Source organism: Mastomys coucha, unplaced genomic scaffold, assembly GCF_008632895.1.
Source record: "Mastomys coucha isolate ucsf_1 unplaced genomic scaffold, UCSF_Mcou_1 pScaffold20, whole genome shotgun sequence".
Lineage (NCBI taxonomy): Eukaryota > Metazoa > Chordata > Mammalia > Rodentia > Muridae > Mastomys > Mastomys coucha.
Window position 1 is genome coordinate 14,975,668 of NW_022196903.1, and position 10,451 is coordinate 14,986,118.

The following is a 10,451-nucleotide window of genomic DNA, read 5'->3' on the forward strand; positions in this document are numbered from 1 at the left end:
TTTTTTTTTTTTGGTCCAATCTCTTTAGAGTTCTGTAGGTTTCTTATATGTTCATGAGCATCTCTTTCTTTAGTTTAGAGAAGTTTTTTTCTATAATTTTATTGAAGACATTTACTGGCCCTTTAAGTTGAGCATCTTCACTCTCTTCTATACCTATTATCCTTAGGTTTGTTCTTCTCATTATGTGCTGGATTTCTTGGATGTTTTTCATTAGGAGTCTTTTTTCATTTTCCATTTTCTTTGTCTGTTGTGTCAATGTTTTCTATGGTATCTTCTGCACTTGAAATGTTCTTTTCTATTTCTAGTATTCTGTTGGTGATGCTTGCATCTATGACTTCTGATCTCTTTCTTAGGTTTTCTATCACCCTGGTTGTCTCCCTTTGTGATTTCGTGATTTCTTTATTGTTTCTATTTCCATTTTTAGATCCAGGATGATTTTGTTCAGTTCCTTTACCTGTTTTATTGTGTTTTCCTGTAATTCTTTAAGGGGTTTTTGTGTTTCCTTTTAAAGGTCTTCTATCTGTTTGCCTGTGTTCTCTTGTATTTCTTTAAGGGAGTTATATATGTCCTTCTTAAAGTGCTCTATCATCATCATGAGATGTGATTTTAAATAAGAGTCTTCCTTTTCTCATGTGTTGGGGTAACCAGGACTCCCTGTGGTAGATGAACTGGGTTCTGGTGCTGCAAAATAGCCTTGGTTTCTGCTGCTTATGTTCTTGCATTTGCCTTTTGCCATCTGGTTATCTTTTTTATTAGCTGTTCTTGCTGTCTCTGACTGTGGCTTGTCTGTCCTGCAAGTCTGTATGTCAGTATTCCATGGAGACTAGTTCTCTCAGGGAGGAATTTAGGTGTGGAGAGCTGTGGTACAGGGTCAGCTTTGAGGTACACACAGAAACCAGAAGGATCCTGTCACCACCTCCTGATCCTTGGTTCCTGTGTCCTGATGGCTTTGGGAGGGTCCATCTTGGGCCAGGAATTTGAAGAGAATTGGTGGCCCTCTTGGGTCAGGAATTTGAAGAGAAGTGATGGTCTTAACTGTGCTTGAAGCTGTATAAGCACTCCTGGGAGACTAGCTCTCTCCTGGTGGTGTTTGTATATGCAGCTCTGGGCACATATGGACACCAGAAGCCTCCTGTCCCAGGCAGCTCCTCAGTTCCTGTGTCCAGAGGGTTCTGGGCAGGCTTCTCTGAGCAGCAGTGGTATTCCTACCTATTAGCACTCCTGTTAGCACTCCTGGGAGGCTCACTCTCTCCAGGCTCTATTTGCATATAGAGCCCTGTGGCAGAGGACCTGCTCTAGGAAACTGATGGAAGTATTAATAAGTATAGCTGATATTGCAAAATTTCCATATATACAATAATGTAAACAGAATACAGTCCAGAAAAGACAGGAAAGGTGACCAAATTAGTTTGTGAAAATCTAGAATTCATGGGAACTAAAATGTACATTAGATTGGAAATAGTCATGACACATCCCATAATTAAACATGTAAATGAAGAGAATGCTATAAATAGTGAACCCCAATAGGGTGATAATCTCAGTGTGGCTAGAACCTCTAATGCATGATCACTGCTAAAATGTTCATTGGTGTGATAGTTAAGTAAGACCAGGAAAAGCCTCATCCATATATAAATACATCAAGGCCTCTATGTATTCCAAACCAGCAAAGTTTATCTCAGGCAACATGTCTCCAATCAGTCTGTTATTACTGAACACCTGCTCTGTAGTAGTAAGATTTTCATGTTTCTTCACGATCAAAGCTATCTTAACAAGAATGACTGGCATCTTGGCTTAAAGCATGAATGAATGAAACATGTACTTGAAAGTGAAAGATAATGCAACATCCTAGGCTGATTTACCCTCTTGGATCCATCCAATTGCCTTTCAGGGCATGATAATAATCAACCTGAGTCTAATTCTTACATTACAAAATTCAGTCACTGCATAAATTTATTTCCACATAAACTTTATTAGGAGGTTAGAACTCAAGTACTTGCTCTCATGGGGAACAGAAAGAAATTTATATATCATTCCTCCACAAATCTCTGAAATTGCCAATTCCGTGTTTCTCTAACTTTTTGAATGCTCTCTACACATGAGTGGTGTCTATCTTAATATGTCACCTGATAGAAAACAAATACTAATGATTTGTGAGTAAATACTTACGTTACCTCATCCTCAAAGATCACCTTTTTTGGGCAGAATGTTCTAGAGACAATTCTAATCCCATATTTTCCATCATTAGAAAATTAAATTTCCAACCTTTGTAGGAATTTTTACCAAATTTAAATAACTTTTAATTATTTGTTTAAATTTACCCTTTAGAATATATTTAAAATATTTAACATGAATGTTTTTTTCACAGGTTGTCTCATTTATTTCCAATAACGATGTTCAAACTGTGGTATATGTGGTATAAAGATATGGTATAGAAATAGATTAAAAAACACTCGTGAAGTTGAGAGTGTTGGAATACTATTCTTGGTCTTGCTTTGTGTATTTAACTATCCTTCTCTTTGAGTGCATTTGAATAAAATGAAGTATAGAAATGATTTCTACTTGTGAATCTTGACTGGATTAAAACATATTTGTCAGTAGACAACTAAAAGAAATATTGCAGCACTTTTATACATATTAAAATTTTTTCTCCTTTTTAAAAATTAATCAATATTCATTTTTACTGAATAAAACAGTCAAGACTCAAAAACCAGCTGTCCCACTCTAACTGTTTAGTGACATATTAACTTTATTTCAATAAGCAGTAACACTTATCTCTATCATTGTCTTTGCCACCATCTCTATAACCATATCTCTACAACCATTATTGACACAATCATTATTACCCTATCTACCATGAAAGCCACTATCATCATTTTTACCATCTTCATGACAGCTTACATCCTGCCACAGTATCAATACTGTGATCACCTTTTGATGTTGATGATGTAATTATCCTTATTTGACAAATCAAGACACAAAGGCACAGAAAGTTTACTACCTTTCCAATAACACTGACTGAGCAAGTGATAAAAATATGATTCTGTTTTGTCCAGATGACTCCAGGCTGCCAATATACAGGCTTTCTAGCCTTTGTCCTCCAAAGGAGGGCATTCTTTTAAACAGTCCCTTTTTCTATGAACAGTATTTGTATTTTGATGAACGTACATTGATATGTCTTAACAACTATCCATCATCTATAGAAAATTTTTATCTGTAGTTTTAGTATACAAATTTAGAAGAGCAATGCATACAGCATCAATACTAGCTACCCTTAACATATTATGTTCCAAAATTGTTTTGAGTAATGAAAGTAGATGTAAAACCAAATGTGTGTGTGTGTGTGTGTGTGTGTGTGTGTGTGTGAGTGCCTTTGGCATGGCAGGTGCACTTTGTATAATCCTATTCTGTGAAATAAACATGTGACCGACTCATTTATTTTTTAAGGCTCAGCTGTTGCATAGAAGTTGCAATTTTCACAGATTTAAAATGAAAAGGTCGTCCTCCTCAATTGGACCCTCTTCATAATTCCAAACTCTATAAAGAGAGTATTCATCTGTGCAGATGTTTAAGTGAAGGCCATGGGCACTAAAATCATTGCCATTTTACTCAGAATGCATTGAGTACAATATTTTTTTAGAAAAGAAATTGATTGAAATAGTTTAGAGAAGAGATAGCATGATATATAAGTCATTTGTCCACTTTAGAAACCAGAGGAAAGTTGTAGAAGGTTAACATCATTCATAAAAAAGACTGTGTTGTGTTAAAGATACACCTACCTCTAAGGTTTTTGGGATTTTTCATAGCATTAATGAAAGCCCAAGCGAAAGCACATAAGATATAGCATTATTTCAATGATTGCGCACTTTAATACTTCAGTCTTCTAGATAATTCTGTGTCCCAAATAAATTGAGCTTTTATAGAAACTTATTGAGTATGTAGTGCAGATGAAATGCATTTGAAGAAGTGAAGGTTAGAAACATTGGTGAACAGCTTAGATTTTAAGAAATCTATTTTCTGCCATAACGCAAAATTTTCCAAAGGAAGGGAAGGGTTTATTAAGGCTGCAATATTTCAAACGTTTTACTGTGTTTTCTAATTTGTCCAGGACCATGGACAACACAACCACTAAAAGGTGGAGTAAACCAAGAATAAAGTATGGGAAAATTATCATCAGTATACGTTGTTAGAGAAATGGCTCTATATTCAAAAACAAATAAAAAAGAATTTTCATTTTTCAAAATAGAACAATCCACAGAGAGGCTTTAGGGATACTGGCCTCCATAGTGGAACTACTTGCTACTGGTAGGTTTGGAGATAGGAGAAGTCATTCATTCAGTTGAGGAGCCAATGAAGATCCTACCCAGATCCAGTGTATAGTTTCAATCTGATAGTCACAGCATTGATTTTGATTAAATATATCAATGGATAACAAAACAAAACCAAAAGTCATAATCTGAGGAAGGTCATAGACATGGGGATTATAACAGGAACTATAAATGTAATAAATTTTATAGATTTATCAAATTGTCAAATAAAATAAGTCAATAAAGCAGGTATTTTAGTAATGAATTCTTCAAAGCAACATTATTCAGAAAGGTAGAGAATCTTTGTTTAAATGATATATATTTACAGCTTACCTGAACACCATGATAGTTAAAAATATATTCTCATAGATCATTTCTTGTTTGTACTTTTCTTCATCCTTTAAAAGTCAACCTGAGGATTGTGGTACACGACTTTAAAGCCAGCAAGTAAGTAAAGGTAGGATAATCAGAAGTTCAAGGCCATTCTAGTTTACATATCTCTTTTTTTTATTAGTTTTAAACAATATGATAGATTCAACAATCTACTTAGGTTCTAATTGTTGGAAATATCTACTTTTTCATAATATTTGACAATAATGCATGTATGGATTATAAAGTGTTTCTGAGAAAGCTCTCATGTGAACAAAAAATTTAATCTTATCTGTAAATATCAAAGTATATTATTACTATATCATATGGTAGGAATAAGTTGATTTTGTAAAAACCTATTTTATAGATTGACTAAACCACTATTCGTCTCCTTTCTCCATGCCTAAGAGCCAGAGAACAGCTGTGCCAGATTTTTGGCAACTTGTAGTGTTTTCACTGGTTTGGATTTTAGTCATCCCAGTGAGCATAAAGAGTTTTTGGTTGTTGTTGTCGTTTCATTGTTATAGGTTAAATATCCCTAATGAAGTGTATCTTACTCTGTTTAAATTTTAACAATACACTGAATGTTTTTGTAACAAATATTTTTCTTACATTTCTGTATATAATCTGCTGGATTATATAAATTGATTTTAGATGTCAAACAAGACTTGAAAACTTGGAACAAACCATCGCTGTCTGATCACAATCCTATGTTTACATAATTGGAAATCATTTTACATTTCTGTTGAATTTTTTCAACTGTATGAGAAATGCTTACTTGCCTGTAGTTTTTTTCTTTCTTGCAACCTGTCTTTGCTGGTTTAGTATTAGAGTCATGTTCACTCCCTATAATGAAAGCCATTGTAAAACAATGGCATTTTTCCTAAAATCCTTAATAGACTTCTCCAGTATGCCCACTTGTCCAAAATCACTTTTTTCTTGTTCTGTAATGCAATATTTTTTTCTGTGTAATCCCACTTCAATTCACAAAAAAGTAGCAATTTCTTCAAAGCAGTCATTATTATATAAGTTAAATTTAAGTTATTCATGCATGTTAATCCCAATCAGAAAATGTGTAAAAAGTATATTTACAACATAGATATATATTTAAATGTCCTGATAAATGATTAGTCCAAAATATGAAAACATTATATTCCATCATGTGGGAAATCCAATAGTTTAAAAGGACAGGAGATGAATCAAATTTTCTCAAATGATTCTGTCATCATATAAACCATTTTATTAATGCAGCAAGATATTTAACCAGAAATAATTGTTCCTATAACACAATCTATTTTACTACTAAAAATAATGCATTGTTTTAGCAAAATTTCAAGATGAATAAAATATATGTACATATAAAATGAATATGAAAATCTGTACTTAATAAATTGCTTCTAATTTTCTCAACTAAAATAACTACATTTTAAAAAGTAGATATATCTTCAATATCAGAAGTCTTTAGGTGGTACAAGCCATACATCTGCTCCCAAATCCATACTGAATTTTACACAGTCAAATGAGATTGATGAAAACATGCCTATTTTCTAATGTTCAGAGTAGGTCAACAGAGCCAAACAGAATCATGGAATGGCAAAGCTTCAACAGTGGTTGAAATATAGTTAGGGGTAATGATACTTATGCAAAATCTCCCAAATTTTCTATGATATAAAGAAAGACATTATGTTTTATTAAACAACATTTGCATTTGGAAATTAAAATTTGTACCACAAATAATTTAAATGGAAAATTTTTTCCATTTCTTTTTTGCCAAAGCATTCTATTAAATATGTCTTCATCAACACACAATTTTTCAATATAAATAGATATAGATAATACAAAGGTATATACAGATACGCAAAATCTGAGAAGTTCAAGAAGCAAGGCTCTGTTGGTCAAGACTTGGATTTATGTATCTTAGTGAATCACAAATATAAGTTGGAAAACTTTCTGATAGGTTATGCTTTGTTTTATTAGTATTGATTAAGATGGAAAAAATCATTTTTATTTGTGCAAAGGTAGTTTGAATTCCATTAGCATATGAATTTAAATGAAAATTCTTTCACATAAAAATCCTTTAGAAAGACATCATTCTTCCTATGCATACTTTATGGTTTATGAATCTATGATCACAAAGCCTTTACCTATTTACCCATAATACATAAAAGAATTAATTTGTTTATATATGAAAATTCTAACATTCAAATGTACAAAAAATACTTATTTTTTAATTCTATAGCATAATATAATTAAAAGTAGAGTAAAAGTAATGAAGCTATAATCTTAATTTTCAGCTCTCTTAATCTGGTTTACAGATCTAAATCTGGTTTACAGATTTGCCTAGGTCACTCAATGTTTCTTAAACTGGTGATGCATCTGGTGAATATTGGATGAAATCAACTCAAGTTTGAAGGTTTGCTTTAGTTTATCAATTCTATGCAATAATTACAAGTTTATTTGCTATAATCTGAATCATTCTCAAATTTAAAATGAGTATTTTATACATTTTTTTTGTTTTTCATAAATCATTGATTTGCTTCATCTTTTTCAACACTGTCTCAAATGACCAGTGGCTACCAAGGAGTAAAGATCACAATTAAAGAATAATGGGTACAATGGAAAGAAGACTCTACTGCTTTACCACCAAATGAAAGAGAAGCTGCACAGTGTAACTCAGCTCCAAAACCAAGGTTTACCAAGAGAGGGTTGTAAACACAGCCTCTTCCAAAAGCGTTTGCCAATTTGATTTGCACTAAGTGATTTTGGGGATTGAAACTTCAAGTCAAGGTTCTTTGATATGGCTATCTCTAAAGGGAAATAGAAAGAAAATTCAAAACACATTATGCAGGAATTGGAACCCAAAACACACACACACACACACCAAAACAAACCAATAAAAATCAGGAAAGTATGAAAATATAATAACTATTGCATTTAAAGACAGATTTTTGTAATATGCTTGATTAAGAATTTTTAACATTTGTTTGTGCATTCATGTGTGTGTGAGTGTGGGTGTGTGTGGGGGTGTGTGTGGGGGTGTGTGAGGGGGGTGTGTGTAGTTACACATGGATCAGCACGAGTGTAGAATCAAAGCAATCCTTTCATGAGTCAGTTTTTATTTTCCACTTTGTTGAAATAGGATCTCTTTTTTTCTCTGTAGCTTCACAGAATGTACCAACTAGCCTGCATACACATAACTTCTGATTGATTCTCCTGTCTCTGCTTCATATCTTGCTACGGAAATTCTGTGACCACAGATACTTGCCATGAAATCTTGCTTTTCACATGGGTTCCAGGATTTACACTCAAGTTATCAGAGTTGAATAACAGAATTGAGGTGAGCTATCTTGCTAGCATCAGCAAATAAAGATATCAGGAATAAAAATGATGAATGATTTTAGACAGAAACAGGAATACTAATTAAATTCAGAACGGAGAAAGGAAAGTGACACGGAGAGAAAAGCCAAAAGAATTAATGAGAAAGTCAATAATAAGGATGAACAAATCAGCAACATGTGAGAAAAATTCAGCAAGAATTTAAAAGCTTAGGATATTTAAAACATGCAAATTAGAGTTTCATAAATCAAATAAAAACACAATGGGAAGAATCAATAGATTTTGTCAAGCAGAAAAAAAATATTAGATGTGAGGAACAATGTTGATGAAATATTACTAAGGCCCTTGGTCTTGTGAAGGCCCAATTCCCCAATGTAAGGAAATGCCAGGACAGGGAAGCGGGAGTTTGTGGGCTAGTGAACAGGGGGAGGGAGGAGGGTGGGATTGGGGGGGTGTTCAGAAGGGAAATGGGGAAAGAAGATAACCTTTGAAATTTAAGTAAAGAAAATATCTAATAAAAATATTGAAAAAAACATAAACATGAACACAATATACAGGAATTTAAGGATATTACTAACAGAAAAAAAGCTTAAGAATTCTTGGAATAGAAAGAACTAAGATTAAAAAACTAAAGGAAAAGAATAATATTCAATGATATTATAATAGGAATATTTCAGAATCCAGAGAAGGATTGAAAATCTAAATATGAAATATTCAGAGCCTTAAACTTGATCTGGCCAGAGGAAAGTTTCTTCATGCATCTTAGTCAACAAACAAAAAATTATAAATGCAAGGAAATAAAAACACTGAAAGTGCAAATACCAACCTACCCACAAATTTAGAAACATCTGATCTCACAGCATTCTCAAAGCCAGGAAAACATATAATTATGCACTTCAAGATCTGAAAGTAAATAATTGTGAATAAGCTTGCCATATTTAGGAATATGATATTGCAGAATTGATGGGGCAGTAATTATATTTCAGGGTTCACGACTATATTGGTTGTTATAAAATGTATGTTTGTGAATGCTCTAAACATCATTGTTCATGGTCATGATCACAAAACACAGGGAAATATAAATTAATGAGAGGAATAGATGAACAGAGATATATTAAAAGAAAGTTACTAGGCCCAGCACAGTAAACCCCTAATAATGATGGATGTAGGAGAAAGGATCAAAAATAAATCCATCCAACAAGAGAAACAACTAACAAATTTACAACAGTTAATATAAAATTAAAATATCATCAACCAGCTCACAAATAAATTAAATTCAATCTAGTTGACTGATCTAAAATCAAAGATACAGCTGTCTTTTTTTTCCCCTCCAAAAAACACACCTCACTGATAAGGAAGTCATATAGCAGATGGGCATAATTATTCTGAGATCTTAAATGTAATCCTCAAGCAAAATTAGTCAAATGATATGATGAGGTTAATCACATATTAGAGAAGGGGATAATTATGAAGATATAACAATGATGTTCAGAAGGTAATTAAAGGGACATTGCTAACACTTATATTAAAAACCTAAAAATATGAAAAAGTTTGTCCTACATATGTGAAACCTACCTAAATTTATCTATAAAGATGTAAACTATAAGTCTATTAATTACATCTACAAAAACCAAGCAGATTGGAACAGACATAGTCATTCTCCTAAGAGAAGCTCTGAGCTTAATGGATTCACTGCCAATTCTACCAAACCTTGAAAAGAGCAAAAACTAATGTCATTTGTACTGTCCTATGAAACAGAAAGGGAATGAACACTAGCAAACTCATTCTATGACACAAAAGCAAATACAGATACATTGATAAAGAATCTTTAGACAAATTCTGTTCCATTATTCACATTAATGTATATTTCTCAAAGGAACACTTGCAAGTCAAATTTAAAAACACAATATGGGCTGGAGAGATGGCTCAGACATTAAAGGCTAGGCTCACAGCCAAAAATATAAAAACACAATAAAAAATCATAAGTCAAACAGACACTGATTTTCCTCCAGGTGTCCAGTAATGTTTCAACACATGAAAATCAAAAGTAAAGAACATAGTAGATTTGGGACTAGGAACTACATTCTTCTCAAAGAAGGAATAAACTACTTGAGGAAGAGGACTTGGGTTAGAGTACTTTCTGCCAAACAGGAATGCCTGTGTTTGAATCTCTGCAACCCGTGTAAGGCCAGGTATGGTAACAAGTGTCTAAATCCCAGTTTTCCTCTCACAAGATGGGAGCTAGTATTAGGAGAATTCATGGAAAATCCCAATCCAGAAAGCCTGAAACACAGAGCAGTAAACAAGAAAGAGAATCTGCTTTAAACAAGATAGAATTGGTATTTAACATTGTTCTCTGACACCAAGCAAATGTTTGCATGTCTGTGCTCACACACAAAACCATGTGCACACCCACAATTACACACACACACACACACACAC